Source organism: Elgaria multicarinata, chromosome 4 (assembly GCF_023053635.1).
Source record: "Elgaria multicarinata webbii isolate HBS135686 ecotype San Diego chromosome 4, rElgMul1.1.pri, whole genome shotgun sequence".
Classification (NCBI taxonomy): domain Eukaryota; kingdom Metazoa; phylum Chordata; class Lepidosauria; order Squamata; family Anguidae; genus Elgaria; species Elgaria multicarinata.
In genome coordinates this window covers 23,071,792-23,090,200 of record NC_086174.1, presented here as the reverse complement: position 1 = coordinate 23,090,200, position 18,409 = coordinate 23,071,792, and the positions used below count along the sequence as shown (strand labels likewise).

The window sequence follows — 18,409 nt, the reverse complement described above, 5'->3', positions numbered from 1 at the left end:
CCATTATAAAAAAGCAAGTAGTATAAAACAGTTAGTAAGACACTGAACACAAAGATGTGATTTGTTGGGTTTGGTGTGTGTTTTATTTTATTTTACGCACTGACTTCATAGCTACATAGCCAACCAGTTAGGAGAATCAGCTGCCACAAGTGCAGTGCACACGATGCTCATGGCAACGAAGTTATAGAAGCAGATTGCCATAAGCACCTTCAAGCTATTCAGGAACATGAACACAGGCTGAAAAAGAAGCCATTAAAGTATCTATGCAAACTGGCCCTAACAATGAGGGGGAATTTCTTTGGATTGTTCAAACTTGGGAAAGAACATTCAGCATGTACCAACACCACACTTGAATCTTCTAGGACATGAGAGTGTCAGTATCAGGTCCTGAGGGTTCATTGGGCTCTTTGGACTCTCAATCAAGGCCTCCAGTATCCTTACAGGACTCCAAACAGTGTTATTTTCAGGACCTGCAAACCAATGCCCTTAATAGGTTAACGATGCTGACTTCTTAATGGCTGCTATTACATAGCACATGACCAGTTTTTCCGCAATTTCTTTTATATTTGAAATTCCTAACAGAGAGAATTGAGGTCAGTGTAGTGTTGTGTGAAGATAATTCTGTGTCTACAACAGAGCTCCTAGATTCATTCCTTGCATCCTTTTCTTTGCAGTTTTTGTCACCTTGTTCCTAACCTTCCCTATACTACTTTTTGTGCATTCTTCTAAAAATCCCAGCCAGCCATGTCAAACGGTATGCTTCAGTGCTTACTCACCCATCTTACCATTTCAAGCACCCCAGCACCCATCTGCCATTTCAAGTGCTAAGCTTGCAAACTGAACAGTCCTTCTTGCATTCAGGAAGACAAGCAGGCAAACATTGGGAAGAGCACTTGGACAATGGGTCTTTTTTAAAAGCCTCTCTCTCCCCTGCCATTTCTAAATGCCCTTGCCAGGTATATATTTCAATAAATTAAATACTTTCAAGTGGGTGGTTGGCAGTGGAAGCTGGATTTTGGGGAATTGATGTTCATCAAATTGAGGAAGAATTAACTGTTTGGGTGAAACATTATGGGTGTGGCCGCCTGGCATCTGCTAGGTGGAGAATTTAGCCCTCCACCTCATTTGGGTTTTATACCCTTGTCCTAAGATGTAGTGGAGGAAAGCTTCAGCATAATTTTAACTTTCTCACTTGAGTGCAGCTTCTTTGGCTGGTTTGAGTATCTAAACTGAAGTGATCGTCAAAGTATTTCTCTACCTGGCATCAATTTATAAATTACATCCAGCCAGACTAAGACAACTGCACATAGTAGTAGTTACTTCGCTTTTTAGTTAGCCTTGCAAGAAAGCTAACACCATTGCTATCTATCAACAGAAGTTGCCTCTTTGTGAACCAAGTTTGAAAAGCATGAAATAATTACCTTAAAAACAGGCAGTTGGCTAGAACAGGCAGCAGCGAAGAAGCTCGGATAAAAAAGCCTCTAGGAGGGAATTATTTTCAGTACAGCAGTCAGCTGATGTCTCCCCACATGGAAGACAGCTAAACAAATACAGGTTACAACCCTGCATTAAATAATTAGCAGGGCACTTTCTCAAGTCACAGTATAATGCAGATCCAGTTGAGAAACACTGTATAGACCACCTAATTATACACTTGGAGCAATTAAGAAGGCTCTTTTATGTGGAACATTCTGCTTTCTCCATTATAGCTTTAGCAATTTTGCACGATCTTAGTTATGATAGAATAAAAAGCTTTAAATATGAGATCCGTGGTGTCCAAGAGCCCTTTCCTATGGTAATTCTCTCTCCGTGTTCAAGTTTGCTGCAGCCAAAATGTAAAAAGTAACATCCAAAATCTCTTCAGAATGCTCCATCATCTCCATTCAGCAGAACAAAGCTATGGAAGTCTGACTCTCACCATCTTACTAAAAGTCCTGGGAAACACTCAAGTGTTTTATGCTCAATGTTGAAGAACTGCAATATCCCAGTTTATTTCAGGATACATCCTCACCTCAGGAAGCCTATGAATTAGAACAAGCAATGTTTATTCAAGTAGTGGGAAACCACAACCACCCCCAGCGATTCATTATCATGCCAGTATTTGCCCACCCAAAATATAAGCTTATGTATTTAAACTTATATGAGTTAAGGAGAAATATTTAAAGAGCTTAAGATAAAACATAACCCGATCCAACTATCTGTAAAGCAGAATGAGAACCCCTAACATGATGAATAGATTTTGAGAGTATTCACTCCGTTTCAAAATGAGAAGGGGACACAGAGCAGAAAGCTGCAAGGAGAATTTAAACCAAGGCTCTCACTTTTGCATATGTCTCTAAACTACATAGAGGTTCTTTCTATTTGGACAGAGTACAAAGGGAAAAGACAATAGAAGAACGAGACTGGAAGCAGAAGCCAAATGTTTGTGAGCTGTCCCCGGGGGGGGGGGGGTGGAAGAGACCTGACTACTGTTTCTGCAGAGGAGGGAATCAGCATGAGTGGGTCAGAACCCAACCAAAACAGCCAGTGACAATAAGGTTAATTACTACATTAGTATGCTTTAGGGTGGATTCCTGCATTGAGCAGGGGGTTGGACTCGATGGCCTTGTAGGCCCCTTCCAACTCTGCTATTCTATGATTCTATGCTGCCCTTTATCTGTACATGATGTTAGCATCTTTCTCCCCCTCAAACCCCTGTATGTGGCAAGCCGAGTGTGTATCACATGGCCAGGTCTCCCCAGTCCAAGACCAGCACCCTACTAGTACACCACATGGGCTTTCAGTATGCATTACAGGTATGCATTACAGTCCAGACATTCCCAATTTGGCATTGACCCAGCTCCCTCACTCTCTCTATCCTCACTATTACTATTTTTTCTGAACAAAAGAAATTAGCAACTTGTGCAGTATTTTAAAGAATCTCAAAGGTGAATGTAATGAGCATGGTACAATAGTAAAACATGTAGCAAAATGTTTCATATTGATAAAGTGTTTTAAACATGAGCTTTAAATTCTGTGACAGCAGAAATGTTTAATTGATTGCTTTTATGCTACAAAAGCAGGGGGACAGCAATAAGCTAAGACTGAACCCTTATTTCAATCTTATGTTTAAGTAGTTATTACTCTTGAGGTAAGATCCTGGGTAGGTAACATGCAGTCTCTACCTCTGCTACTTGGCCTGGTCTCCTCCGGGATGTGTGCTTCTCATCAGATTGGACCCCAAGAAAGGATCCCCCTTAGAAATTTTTTACTGACACTTCACAGGATTCAGGATCTTGGAAAACGAAATGCAAGGGTAACAGATCTGGGGAATACTCTTAGCCCCAAGAAAATTGGAAATTAACATCAGTAGATGTTATATGGGTACGAAGATGCATTGGGAAATATTGCTCTTTGCCATCTTCCCAGTCTAAATATGTTGCCCATGTAGTCTATAGCTACATAGACTGCTTTGAGACTCATAATAAACAAAGCAAAGAGGTTCTGGGGACATTGCTTGCTCCCCCCCAACTGCACTCATTTGGCACTTTCAGATGAAGAACTGTATCCAATTTTAGTCTAAATTAAATTCACTTCAACGGACCTACTCTAAGTAGGGCTAACATTATATACAATCCAAGGCTTTTTATTGTGCTATCTCTCTAACTCATTTACATGATTTTATATGGTGGTCAGAAGTCAGTTTCGATGTTTTCTCACTATATATCTGCAGCCTTTTTTATTACGTCAGAAAATCTATTAAGGAGGGAGAGATGCAATAGCCACAAAGTAGGCTGTTTCACATGGCCAAACAGCTCACCGTGGCTTTTTTTTTAGTAACACTTCATGTGGGAAGGCATTACAAATATTCAAGCTGCGGTTTGTCGTATTGTCCACACGTGGGCAGCGGGGTTTGTGCAAGGATTAAACAACCCTCGCATAATCCATGGCTTGTTCTAGGCTTAAGCGAGGGTTATTCAACCCTTGAACAGCCCCTGCTGCATGGGTTCAGGCAACATGATAAGCTGCAAAAAACTCCTGGCATGCAATTGGCTGCAGACCCAGCCAATGTCTTTAGATCAGTAGAGCTAGAAGCGATACACCTGGAAGCACCCATTTACAAGGCATTCATAGGACGCAGCCTAGAATCACTTCAGCTACAGCTCTCCCAAGAATTCTTTAGCTATCTTTCCCATATTTAGGACATAGGTTTGTCACCTGTTCATATTTTTAAAGGACTGCTCATATTTTGGGAGATCTCATAATAATCTGGAAGCGGAGTTGCCCATATAATCAAGAGAAACAAAATCCCAATGAGCAACAGTAAATATCACCTAATTAAAGTCCTTGCGTACTGCACTGATTTAAATAAAGAAGGTAGACAGACCCAAACATTTATGGTTTTATAAAAAGATACCCGTATTACACTGCAGTTTCAGTAATCTCCTTGATGGAGTAATGATTTTGACCCTCTGATATACGAAGTGGTTGGATTACCCATCACTTGTCTTATGAAAACTTGGCTGCCCATTAGGATCCCTTTAAGCAGCCAAAGATACCACAAAGTAAATCTAAAAACGAAATACAATGATCTATTCAGTTGCTGATCATGCTCTCCATCTAGTTGCTCTGTATGGCAAATGACCACAACTCCTTACAATTAGGGCGCTGTACTAGGAGATCCAAGCAATCACACCACAGAAATGCCAGCTGAAGAAAATAATCCAGAACGACACCCAGAATATGGCCATAACAAAGCACCCATCTGAGTACTCCATCCATCAAGAACAAGAGTGATGAATGATTTATTTAGTGACCATGGTAAAATACAAGTCAATATGCCCATTTTGAGAGACTATTTTCAACCTGGTCTTAGGGTTATCAATGTGCAATTTTTAAAATCACGCCAGTCCTCTTCCAGTTTCATTGGCTGCCAGTCCAGGTCCAGGCCCGATTCAAAGTGCTGGTACTAACATTCAAAGCCCTAAACGGCTTGGGGCCAGGTTATTTGAAGGAACTCCTCCTCCCATATGTGCCTGCCTGGACCCTAAGGTCATCCTCAGGGGTCCTTCTCCGCCAGCCCCTGCCAAAGGAAGTGAGGCAGGTGGCTACCAGGAGGAGGAGGGCCTTCTCTGCTGTGGCACCCCGGCTGTGGAATGAGCTCCCTAAGGAGGTTCACTTGACACCGACATTATATTCCTTTATACGCCAGGTGAAGACCTTTTTATTCTCCCAGTATTTTAACAGTCTATAAATTAATTTTAACCTTACTGTTTTACATTTGTATTTTAAATTTGTATTTTTGCATTGCTGCTGTTTTTATCTTAGTTGTGCTCTTATATTGTATTTTATATTATGGTTTTATACTGTTGTTTTGTTTTGAATTGTCTTAATTTTGTAAACCACCCAGAGAGCTTCGGCTATTGGGCAGTATAGAAATGTAATAAATAAATAAATAAATAAATAATTTAGTGACCATGGTAAAATACAAGTCAATATGCCCATTATGAGAGACTATTTTCAACCTGGTCTTAGGGTTATCAATGTGCAATTTTTAAAATACTTGCTAGGGAGTGGGTAGAAGCAGGACATACTAGTGGTCAGAGGTGGAGGCCTGTGGGTTTTGAGCACTCTACATTTGAGCAACCACAACATTTCAAAGAGATTGACACTGATGGTTCATAGAGATACTCTGGCTGTATCTCTACGGACTGCCAGTGTCCATAGACAATATAGGTGGCTGTCAGGAAGCCAGAGAGAGTGAGTTCTTGGTATGAATAAGGGACTTATTTCTGCCCCACCAACTCCAAAGAGGGCACACTCCAAAACCCATAGGGTCCCTGGCCACTCCTTTCCAAAATAAGGGGAGAAGATGGAAAGCACCTAAAGTGTTGGCACTTGCCTCAGCAGCAAAGAAAGAGGAAGTAATTGATTAGGCAGAAATAGGAGACTAAAATAAAAAAAAGGAAGAATGATCTGCAGATTGTGCTGCTGTTCCATGCTTTTACTCTGATGTAATCATACTGATACACTATAGTTTGGTAACGTCATCTGACCACCATGTAAGAGGTGAGTGTATAAAGAACAGCAAAACCAGAGAGAAAAGCAATGAATCTGTAGTATATTTTAAACTTTCTACAAAAAGGGGCCAGGGAACTAAAGTTTATTTATTTTTAAGTAAAATTATTTTTAGGCCAATTTTAAGGACGGGACCCTTGCAAACTCAACAGAAATTAAAGGGCAATTGCAACCTTCTCCCTATTATTAGAGTCCCTCTGGGGGAATTCCAAACATCTATTGTTTGTAACCTGTTCTCATTAGAGCTGCAGTGAATTGAGGAGGACCATTTCTCAACTCAAAATTGGCTATTTTTGTTTCAGATATAGTTTGGGAGCAAGGCAAGATTTATTTATTTATACACATTTGGGTTTCTTTTCTTCCTTTTCTAAATAAGAATTTCTTGCAAAACACCAAAGATGCTTTATTCCCAATAAATAGAGAGCTTCGGCAATTGGGCGGTATAAAAATGTAATAAATAAATAAATAAATAAATCATGCTAAGGAATCAGCAAAATGATGCAGAGAAACAATGCTGGGGAAGGGGCCAATTCATTTAACAATTTTTTGCTAAAATCACTGCTTCTCTCCAGCCTTTGTTCTCCTCTTCTTTGGCCTGTGAACAGTTGAGTGGGGATGGTAAAATGTCTCCAATTGCCTCAATGCTACACGTACTCTCACAAGATTTGGAAGTAATGGAATGGGGCCCAATTTTCCTAGGCTGTCATACTGCCATGCCCACCCCATACCCTTGCCGCTGACTGAGCTCAACAAGGAGTAGAGATAAGTTATCAGCAAGAAAAGATGGAAGAACAGAAACCAAATTAAAAAAGACTGGAAGGGGGTGTGTGAAGAGAAATCAGGGGGTGGGTGGGTGGGTGGGTGTGGGTGTGAAGAGAAATCAATGGTAGGGGGGAAACAGAAAACAATGGGGTAACACATGTGTGCAAAAGAGAGAAGGAGAATGCTATGGAGTACAGAAAGGAGAACAGGGAGAGTTCAGAGAGAGGGATTCAGAGTGACTTGCAGTGGTGCAGAGAAAAAGAGAGCAAGGAAGAAAAGAACATGCAAAGGTGTATGGAGAGAATAAAAGAGTTACGGTAACAGTTAAAAAATCAGACAAAAACGCTTTCTTTGAAGTTATTATTCTTGAGTTAATAAAAATATTAGAACGGCCATTGGTGGGGGATTTGAATTGTGCATCCTTAGATTAGGAGGAACACAGAGAGACAGGTGGAGCGGGGAGTCCACCTACTGGGTCAGTCAAGACAAACAAAAGCAAAGACGGGAAGCACCATACAGGATGCTACAGTGCTTCTGACAAAGATGGACCTGCTTCTCCTTACAAAAGGGATGTCCCCTGCTTTGGGAACACTGGCTCTAATTCAGCACTCCTCATCCTTCAACGCACATTGCTTCCAAGAGTTCCTAGTTGCTTTATAACTGACCTATATTTTACTGTCTCACCAGTATTTGAGATGCAAGTTTTACAGTGGCTATTGCAATCCTGCACACAATTATATGTTGATGAGGAGCTCCGGTGATAAACAATGGTCTTTATGCACACATCACCGTGTGCAAGATTATAGCCTGTGATTTTGGTTTCTTATATAACTTTGAAAAAGTTACAGAACTTCACCCACAAATCTATTGCAATGCAGTGTGACTAGATTTTTTTTCCTGAACGCTTTTTACATAAGTGTACTAATCAGGTGCAATTCATTTAGCACAGCACTTTTTTTTTTCAAAATAAGAAAATAATTATACATCATAGGTAAATAACCTCATTTCATTTAGCATTTCGATAGATACATTTTTAAGACTCACAACAGACAGACAGAATAAAATCTTTAAAATTTCTTTAGGGATCAGACAAGGCATTAAATGACACAACTATACACCCATTTAAGGTGTATGTCAATTTGTCCCTTCATGGCTAAATTAAAGAAATGATTCAGATAAATTATAGGTATGAAATAGAGTTTTGCATAGAATTGTCTCATTAATTATATTTATTTGTGGCAATTACATACAGCTGAGTATAATAATTAGGTTTAATATTTATATCCTGTTTTTCTGTAAAAACAATCAAAGTGGCCTTAGAATTAGCAGTAAAATGTTTTTTTAGTGAGAAAAAGGGTTAAATACAGAGAGACCCCAAACACCTCAAAGGAAATAAGGTTGCTGTATTTTGCATAAAATGACTCTTGATTCAACAAGTGCAAGTTAAAACATATTCTATCTCCCTCTAACGTTTTCCTTCCCTAATTATTCTAAAACTCCTAGAATCATATAGAATAGTAGAGTTGGAAGGGGCCTATAAAGCCATCAAGTCCTACCCCCTGTTCAATGCAGGAATCCACCTTTTTGTTTTGGACACCAAAACAATATTTATGTTATTATAGCATTTCTATCCTGTTTTTTAGCCAAAAAAGGCTCACAAGATAGCTTACAAAAATAATTCTTAAGATACTCCCTGCCCACAGGCTTACAATCTATGATTTGTACCCACCTTTCTACCAAAAATGGCACTCTAGGCAGCTTACATGTATAATTCAAATTGATTAAAACAATAAACAATACATTAAAATACAATAAAACATAATTACAGGATTTTTTTTTAATTAAAAACAGCACCCAACTCACCAGACCTACTTACAACCCAAAGGCTGACTTCAGTGAAGTGGTATTTCAATTCTGTCCAGAAACAGACCTGTAGCCTATGAAGCTACAGTAACAAAGGAGTCACACACTATTATTATTATTATGAGTAATGTATATAACAAAGAAAAAAAGAGAAAGAGATTTAAAAGCATAGCAGAAAAGGAATATAAGTAAGTAAATTCTAGAGGTGAAAAAGGGGTTTTCCTACCATTAAAACAAAACAAAATAGAGCTGATAAGTGATAAGCGCTTGCCAGTGATTCTAATAAGCTTGACTGCAAGGCCAACATTGTAGGCTACAACTAAATAATTGAAAAAAGTTTGGGTTGGCAAGTGTAATTCAAGGGAAGAGGGAGGTTGCCACAAACGGAAGTAAAAGCAATGTTGTTCCTTTGTTTTCTTTTTTCTCTCTTTTTCTCTTGTCCTCCTATCCTCCCTTCCCTCTCCTCCTTTTTCATTTGCTTTTTGCATATTTTAATGTTGTTAATGTATATACAATTTATGATAAAATTCAATGAAAGTATTGTATGTGTTGATAAATAAGTTTTTCATTTATTTGTAGCTCCTGAAGAAGGATCGGGAGATCCAAAATGTCAAGCTTTTTATACAATTAGTCCTTTTACAACAATACAATTTTTAAAGATTGAAGATATATGTAACAAAAAATAAAAACCTTTTTCTATTTTCCAACACTAGAGACTATCTCTTCTTTTTCATTGAGCCCTTAGAGACAGCTTTAATGGACCTCCAGAACCAGTAAACAGCTACATATTGTCCACTGGACAAATCTTATATTTTTGTTCCAAATTCCTTCTCAAGTTTCTTAGGCATACTTCACTTACAGCTGAATATAGACCAGAGTCCGTTTTGCTGCTGATTAAGTCCCTTCTGCCTCATTTTCTTTTTCTTGCTTCAGTTACCACCTTACTTTTAGTCTCTATCTCCACTTCCTACTTCTTGTTCATAGCTTTCTTTCTCTGATCTCTATCCCTTCCTTGCTGTTCCATACTAGTTTCAGCTCTGTCCCTCATCTGTTAGACTGGTAGTCTCTCTTGTATCTGTTCCTGATACTTGTCCTGGCTCTGCCTCTATTATATCTTGATTCCATGGCTTCAGACATCCCCATCTTTCATTATAAGAATAAATCATAATTTTGAAAGAGTAATTGGGTTTTAAAACTATTAAAACATACATGTTTATTTCACCTTACTGAGCTTTTAAAAATACCTTGCTTTCCACTCAAACTTGATAAAATTTAAAATTGTCTGTTTTCTTGAAAGATTCAATAGACTAGATAAAAACATGGGAGGTAGATGTTACCTCATCTCTGTATTAAAAACAACAAGAAAACAAATATTACTGCATGACATGCAGTAATTAGTATTCTATCCATAAGCAAGTTTGTGGTTTCTGACCAAGTAGTTTCACCGGAATAATAAAAAAGCTCTTTAAAAATCAATCCTAGTAAAACAGATTTGATATCTAAGCTAGGAAAGGCAACACTTGAAGGACTTATTTAAATACACTATCCAGTTGTTAACAGTAGTTCATGCAGTTCTAGTAGTACCAGAGTTTAGAGGTAGCTTACTAAAGTAGGTCCCTGCTGGAGACTCTGAGGTTCCTGGTTCAAGCTCTGGAGTTCCTAACTGGTGTCATCTGCACCCTCTTGGATCCTCTTTCATTTAGGGTACAATCCTATGCATGTTTAGACAGAAATCAGTCATACAATTCCCAGCATTTTTGATGGGATGGGGAGGGGAGTTGTAGGACTGATTTCTGTCTAAAACAAAGTAATGTGTGGAGTAACGTGTGGAGAGAGAAGAATTTGACAAGGATATTGATAAGAGGAAAATATGTCACTGTGGGACTACATAGCAGACAGATGGACTTGTGATCATGCGCACTTGCTCAAGATCACCATTTTTTAAAATAAATAAATTATGACATCATTTGTGCAAATTTCAAGAACCTTACCACCCCCAAATTTGCACAAATTACAATTTGTGCAAATGGTGGAACCCTCCCCCCAAAATATGCAAAATATTTCCAGAATCGAGGACGGGGCGGGATTCCATTATAGTCTGCTGCCACTTACTGGAATGGAAATGCTGCGGAATCCCATCATGCTTAAACAGAATTTAATTCTCAGCATCGCACATTCCTAGTTCCTTGTAGGACCTGTTTTCATCCCTCCACTGCAAGAACTGACCATTTATTCCTACTGTTTTCTGTTCTTTAACCTGTTACCAAACCAAAAGAAGACTTCTCCTCTTATTCTATGACTGCTAAGTTTGCTCAGGGGTCATTTATGAGGGACTTTGTCAAAAACCTTTTTGTATCTACACTCTCAAGCCCCTATCCACATGCTTGTTGATACTCTCAAAGAAGTATAAAAGTTTAGAGAGGCAGGACATATCATTGCAGAAGCCATGCTGATTCTTCTTCAGCAGGACTTGTCCTTCTACATTCTTGATAATTTTATCTTTAAGAATGGTTTCAACCAATTTATCTGGAACACATGTTAAGCTAACCAACCTGTCATTTCCCAGATACCGCCTCCTCCTGATCCCTAGCATTACATTGGCCACTCTCTAGTACTTTGGTACAGAGGTTCATCTTAGGGACATATTACATTTTCCATTAGAAAATCAGCAATTTCACATTTGAGTTAAGAACTCTAGGATGGATACCATCTGGACCCAGTGATTTTTTACATTTTGGTTTGTCAATAAAATCTGGAACTTCAACTTGTCCCCACTGTTTGTCTCAGTTCTTCAGACTCCATTCCTGAAAATATCAGTTTAGGCATGGGTATCTACACTATGTATTCTGTAGTGAAGACGGATAAATAGAATTGATTCAGCTTCTCTGCAATCTCCTTATCCTCCTTTAGTATTCCTTTAACTCCTTTGTCATCCAATGGTCCAACTGCCCACCCACCCCGCATCCGCTTTCCTGCTCCTGACATATTTAAATAATTCTTTGTTGTTAGCTTTGATGTTATTAATTTGTTCCTCAAAATATTTTTTTGCATCCCGTATTATCCGTGTGATTTTCCTTTATGCAAGCTGTTGCTCCTTCCTAATTCTTCTTATTTGGGCAAGACTTCCAGTTTCTGAAAGAACCCTTTTCTCTAATAGCTTCCCTGACATTGCTCATTAACCAAGCTTGTGATTTCTTGGACTCTCCTGACCTGCAGTTTAAACAAAATGCTATTAGCTTCATGGGAGGGAACTTGCAAGAAACTATGTGGTACCTGCATCTTCTCCTCTGTGGACCTAATTTTTCAGCTTTGTGAAAAATTCAGATTGGGGCAATGGCACTAGAAGGTAGAATGTAACCCCTTTCCCCTCCTCCAGCACTACTTCGCCAATTTTCAAATGACATCATGTCCACTTTGTTCCTAGGCTGCAGAATTCAGCTTTCTTTCAGCTAGATTGCCTGGGTGCAAAATTTGTAAGTGTAAAAAACAATGGAAAATGTCCAAGCATGTGGCGTTTTAGGGATAGCAAAGACCTGTGCTTTTTGGAGTGATCAATCTTCTTCTTCACACTCCCTCAAGAAATAAGAATCTTTTCTTTATTCATGCAATGAAAGATAGAAAAAAGGTTTCATTCCAAAAAATGAAGAAAGCTTCCCTATGTATCTCAGTCTCTAACCCTTGGAGGATTGATGAACATTTCTCATTTAAAAAACAAAATGATGACAGCAAGAAAAAAAATCCATAATAAGGAGGAAGGGGAGGAACCTGACTTAATGGTAAAGTCTCCATGTCCAATGTCTCAAAATGAACTGGGGAAAATTAGGCTCTGCCAGCCATGTGATGTTTAGAAGGTTGGACCTGGAGCTGCCGCTAAAAAAGGAAAAAATGTTGGATCCCCATTTTGGAAATATAAAATCCCACTGTTACTCAGAAGGGCACTGGCCCCTTTCACCAGTGAATCACAGAGAATAGCTAAGCAGGCTTTATATTAACTAAGCTGAAGTTAATTTTAGATGCTGCATGTTTTTTTAAAAATAACTGAAGCCAAATTAAGAACATAAGAAGTGCCATGTTGGATCAGGCCAAGGCTCATCAAGCCTAGCACTCTGTTCACACAGTGGCCAGCCAGCTGTCGGCCAGGGACCAAGAAAGCAGGACATGGTGCAACAGCACCCTCCCACCCATGTTCCCCAGCAACTGGTGCACATAGTTTTGCCTCAGATACTGGAGGTAGCACATAGCCATCAGGGCTAGTAGCCATTGATAGCCTTCAGGAATTTATCCAACTCCCTTTTAAAGCCATCCAAATTAGTGGCCATTATCATATCTTGCAGTAGTGAATTCCGCAGTTTAACTACGCACTGTGTGAAGAAGTACTTCCTTTTATTTGTCCCGAATCTCCCACCAATCAGCTTCATGGGATGACCCCGGGTTCTAGTATTGGTTAGCTCTATCTAGTAGTTCAAGAGAATTATACTAATATGTATTTTGGAATCTCCCAATTAGTATACAGTAAGAGAGTATACACACCCTTGCTAACAGACTACCTCTATTCTGGATTCCCAAGTGAATAATATTTAAAATAAGAAAAACAGAAATTTAAAAGCTTTGGACAAATGATTCAGAGCAGCCACCAGCATCAGAAATACATTAAGAACTGTTGACATGCTGAATAAAGTGGCCACAAAATATATTAGCACATAAAATAGCAAAAATCCAGTTCTTCACAACTTCTAGCTAACACAGTCCACTACTTCACAAACTGACAACATATTAAACTGCAAATCAGTTGTCAATCAAGTCTATAAAAAGATCCTTTTATGACTCAATACATCCCACCAGACCTATCTATCATTGGGGTAATTACTCTGTGAAACCTGGAAGAAGGTTCTATAGAATTGGAAGTTGGACATCTTACTCTGATTGTTACACAATGAGCTCACGAACAATGCAATCCTATACATGTCTAATCTGAAGCAAGCCCGACTGAAAACAGATTACTGCTGTGAGCTTACTTCTGTGTAGACATGTACAGGACTGCACTGTAAGTTAAGTACTGGGGAAAGGAATCTACTCACACACACCTCGATCATGCTGAAGTCAAATCCCCTCAATTCCCTCCTTTATAGCCCATGCATATTTAGACAGAAAGAAGTCCTACAACTCCCAGCATTTCCCAGGTGGTTGTGGAATGCTGGGAGTTGTAGGACTTTTTTTCTTTTTAGCCCCAGGGATCAAAGCATTGCCCAGCTGTCTAACTAGACATAGTTAGGGAGTGAAAAGGGGGGTGTACTTTTCTATGAAAAAGACTTGCTGGAGACTCGGGTAAGTGGAGATAATAAGCTGCACCTGGGCAGCGATTATTCCATATGTAACTTTAAAAAACCACCATGGCTTGTTTAAGGTGGAATGATCATGCAAAGCAGCCCTATGTATTTCAAGTAAATTCATGTTCCCCCCTTTGTAATCAGGAAGAGGCCACAGCTCAATGGCTTATCACAGGATTTGCATGTAGAAGACCTTAGATTCAATCTCTGAAATCTTCAGTTAAACTATGATCTCAGGTAGCAGTGCTGGACAAGATGCTTGGTCTGCAACCCTAGAGAGTTGCTACCAGTACCAAGCCAAATGGATCACTGGTATGACTCACATGCCTGCCAGCTCTTACATGAATCTTCTGTAAACAGCCAGTGTGTGTATTTCTTCTAGAAATCACATTTTCAAGCATTCCTTTTCTTTTATTGTTTAGCTCCAAAACTTACTTGCAACTCTACAAGACTTCACCACTCATCCTTAAACCAAATGCTCTTTAAATAAGCTATCTTTTTCCTGGTAGATAACAATAGTCCTATGAGAGAGCACCTCCAAAAACTTACATTGCTCTACCCTGCCAGCCTGCTTAATTTAATCTTTAATATAATCAGAAAGTATGGACTAAAGAAAACCAACCATTACAAACTGCCAGATAAAGTTTTTATATAAAGAGGCAGGAGGCAAAGCCACTACAAGCACCAAGAAGGAACACAAGAACCTCAGAAATTACTTCACAAGGAAAGGAATCTATCTATGCTCCTAAACATGCCAAATATACAGTATCTCTGCTTAGCTGGGACATGTAATAAAGATAGGGTGAAGTGGTAGCAGCACATTTTAAATTAGGACTAGATTCAGCAGTAAACTAATCCCATTTTTATTCCAAATTCAGAGCCATGTGAAGGTTCCAGGGTAAAAAGGGGTGTATTTACTTCACTATGTCACCTGGCTCTGTGGTATACCTCTATTGCATTGATTTATCAAATCTTTTTGAAGCCATCTCTTAGTGACTATTACAAGATGACCCAAAAAAGAAGTGTTAATTATGCATTGGCAGTTAACAGCATATGCTGAGGATTTTTTAACTGACCCCAGAATAGTTGTTTTAAATGACATTGCTGTTTTTATGCTTTTAAATTTTTGTATATTCGTTTTTAATGCTCACTGTTTTTAACTTTTGTACACCGCCCAGAGAACTTCAGCTATGGGGCGGTATATAAACGCAATAAATAAATCAGCACTTCCAAGTGAACTACCATTCAGACATGCTGGTTGGGCCCACAAACTAGTGATAGGAGAAAAAGTGTCCCAATATTCACACCATAACCCAGTGGTGCCCTTACAGACACCAGATCACTCAGATATGACATTATTTGAATCTAGCAACAAAGACCAACACTGAAGCCAATCTTACATCAAGAAGAAAAGCAGAAGTATGAAATCCAAAACTCAGGAAGTGACTAGATTGTGTACCAATATAATCTAATTTGGAATACTATATTTATAGTGGGGTGTCATATTTCAAGGAGGATGTGACAAATTAGGGAGCACTCAAAATAGAGCTATAAGAATAATAACCCTTAAAAGACAGCCATTAATATGGCATCATAGGGAGGAACTGAGGTTTTGATTTAAAGGAAGAGAGGAGACAGCAACTGCTTAATTTTTTTTAAAAAAACCCTTCAGATTTAGAAGAGCAGGAGATAATTCTAAAAGGATGCACTGATGTAAACTCTCCATTCTTAAAGATCTTTTCCTCCCAAGAAAAAGCAGGAGTAGTGTTTGCAATCTTCATAATTATTGCAAATTTGACCCTGGATGTGAGTAGAAACTAATAGATCATAACTTGGAAAAATGATTTCCCCAGGGTCATTTTTCATTATCCACTGTTACAGTGTACACACCTCCTCCCATTTATTCTTCAAAGCACTGCCCTCCCATCACAGCCAACAGCTTGGTCACCAGAATCTGCATGACTGTCACACAACATTTATGCTTTCACCAGAGTAAGGAGTCTCGGTCCAAACGGAACTTCTCCATTCTGCTTAGGCTCATTGCCCAGTTGTTCACATGAACAAACCCAAAGAATGGTTTGTTTATTTTAAATGCCAACAAACCAGGACATACACGCTTCAGCCTTGGACGGTAGCATCTGAGGGGAAAGTGGAGATTTCACACAAGGGAGATCAGTCTGGAGATGTGCATAGAGCACAGCACCATTGCTCCCTTTGGGGCACTAAAGTTAATGGACAAAAACTAGAAGCAGAGGCACCCGGATCGTTGTCACTCCTCAAAAGTCCCCCAGAGCTGCTCTAAAAGGCGTAAGGGTTATACCATCTTCTCCTTTTTTTACCAGAAGGACACACCTCATGCACAAGTCAAAGGAAAACTGCCCATGGCCCAGAATATACACTTCTTTACCTCAGCTGCTTCAGTGGAACTTCATCATTCTGCTCAAGCTCATTGCCCAGTTTTATCACCTTTTCCCATCCAAGTCTGTGCATCTTCTCACACGCTCCTGCTGCTTATGCTTGAAATTCTCAACTCATCGGGATGTCCTCACTGCTCCTCCTCAAGGCCAACTTCTTTAACAAAGTTGAAACCACTCTAGCCTCACCTTATCTCTCTGTCCATTGCCAATGAATACTCCCATCCCCATTTCCAAATATCAGTCCCCAACCTTTCCTCAGGCTTTCAACACTGATTTAGAGCTATTAGAAAGAAATAGTGCAAACTCAGTACATACCGTGTGTGTGTGTGTGTGTGTGTGGTTGTTCACATGAACAATCTCAAAGAACAGTTTATTTTAAATGCCAAAAAACTGGGCATGCATGCTTCAACCTTGCAGCAGTAAAATCTGAGGGGAAAGTGGAAGTCTCACGCAAGGCAGATCAATTTGGATGTGTGCATACAGCACAGCTCCTCCATCACCACTGCTCCCCTTTGAGCATTCAAGAGGGGAAAACAGAAGCAGAGCCCCGCTGGTTATGGGCACGCCTCAAAAGTGCCCCAGGGCTGCTCTAAAAGGGATAGAGTTGTATCTCCTTTTTTCTGGTTTTTTTTTAAAAAAGACAAACCTCTTGCACAAAGTCGAAAGAAAACTGCCCACGGCCCGGAATGAACACCTCTTTACCTCACCTCCTTCAGTGGAGTAGTACTGTACTCTGCTCCAAGCAGAACCCAGCTCAGGCTACCTGGTAACCCATACGAAACCTATTTGGCGTTCTCCCTCCACACCCAGGGCCACCCCTAAAAGGAGGGCACCCACCACCCCAACGAAGGAGCCCCCTGAGGCTATTAGAAGTCGGGTCACCAGAGCTCCTCCCCCACCCTGGGTCCCTCAGGTAAAACGCGAGGCCCGCCCTTGTGAAGCCCCGCCCCCGTCTCCCTCCTCCTCATCCCTCTGCCTGCACTGCAGCTGGCTTGAACTCGCCTCCAGCTCGGACCACTCGCTTTTCAACACCCAGAGGCTGCTTCCACTCGCGACTGGTCAAACGTCCCGTCAATCGCGCCCCAGGGCATCCTGGGAGCTGAAATCCCTGCTGCGCCGGGCCTCTTTCTCCCACCACCTTCAAACCCTCAAGGAGGGGAGAAAGAACTACAATTCCCACAATGCACCGGCAGGCCAACGCTCGAGCTGAGGGGGCCCAGGCAGGGCCCTTCCCGCAGGGCCCCCTCCCGCTCCCCCCAAGTATTTGGTTGAGGGGCGGCGGTGGCGGCGCCCTCCCGCCTCGATATTTCCCCCACCCGCGGGCCGGCCGGCCAGCCAGCCAGCCCCTCCCTCGCGCGCTCACCTGGTCCCTGCCGCAGCCGTTGGTGAGGGCGGCGCATCCCCTCCTAGCTGCTCTCCCTCAGTGCAGCACCGGCGCGTAGCTCCCTGCCCTTCCCGGGACTGTCTGGCGCTCGGCCTGCGGCTGTGCCTGCTCCTGTGGGGGCCGCCCGGCGAGCATCCTCCCCCCCTCCCGGACCCGGCCTCGGGATGGGTCCGCGGCGGCAGGAGGGAGAAGGTGGTAGGAGGAGGAGGAGGCGGCGGCGGCGCTGGTAGCGGGATTTGCCCACAATGCACCGCGCGCAGCAGCAGCAAGCAGCCTGACATCAGCTCCAGCCTCCGCAGCGCCGCCCCGCCCCGCCCTGCCGGCTTGCACCGGGACCTCAGGTGGCCCACACGCCACCGGCTTCGCCACGCCGCAACAGTCCTGCCCCCTGACGACGACGGCGGCACACGTGCGGCTGCATTAAGCGCCTCTTCCCACACGGTGTGCCATTCCCACACCCTTCCTTCCTTAGTCACACGCTGCCAGCAAGCCCCTCCACCGCCGCCACCCCCCCCCCCCGCGTACGTTTTAAAGTATAGATACTGCAAGATCCTGATTATACGCACACGTGATAGTAGTCTGACACCAGTGGGCACCTT

The 18,409-nt window shown here is 41.3% G+C and overlaps 1 protein-coding gene across 1 annotated transcript in view; it reads right to left on the bottom strand.

Annotated features, from left to right (window-relative positions):
* Nucleotides 1–17,826, bottom strand: part of TTBK1 (tau tubulin kinase 1) — a 117,325-nt gene extending 99,499 nt beyond the window's left edge. The window contains exon 1 of the mRNA XM_063123977.1: nucleotides 17,790–17,826. The gene's annotated coding sequence lies outside the window, so the exon portion shown is untranslated. The remainder of the gene's footprint in view (nucleotides 1–17,789) is intronic.
* Nucleotides 17,827–18,409: the final 583 nt, after the last annotated feature.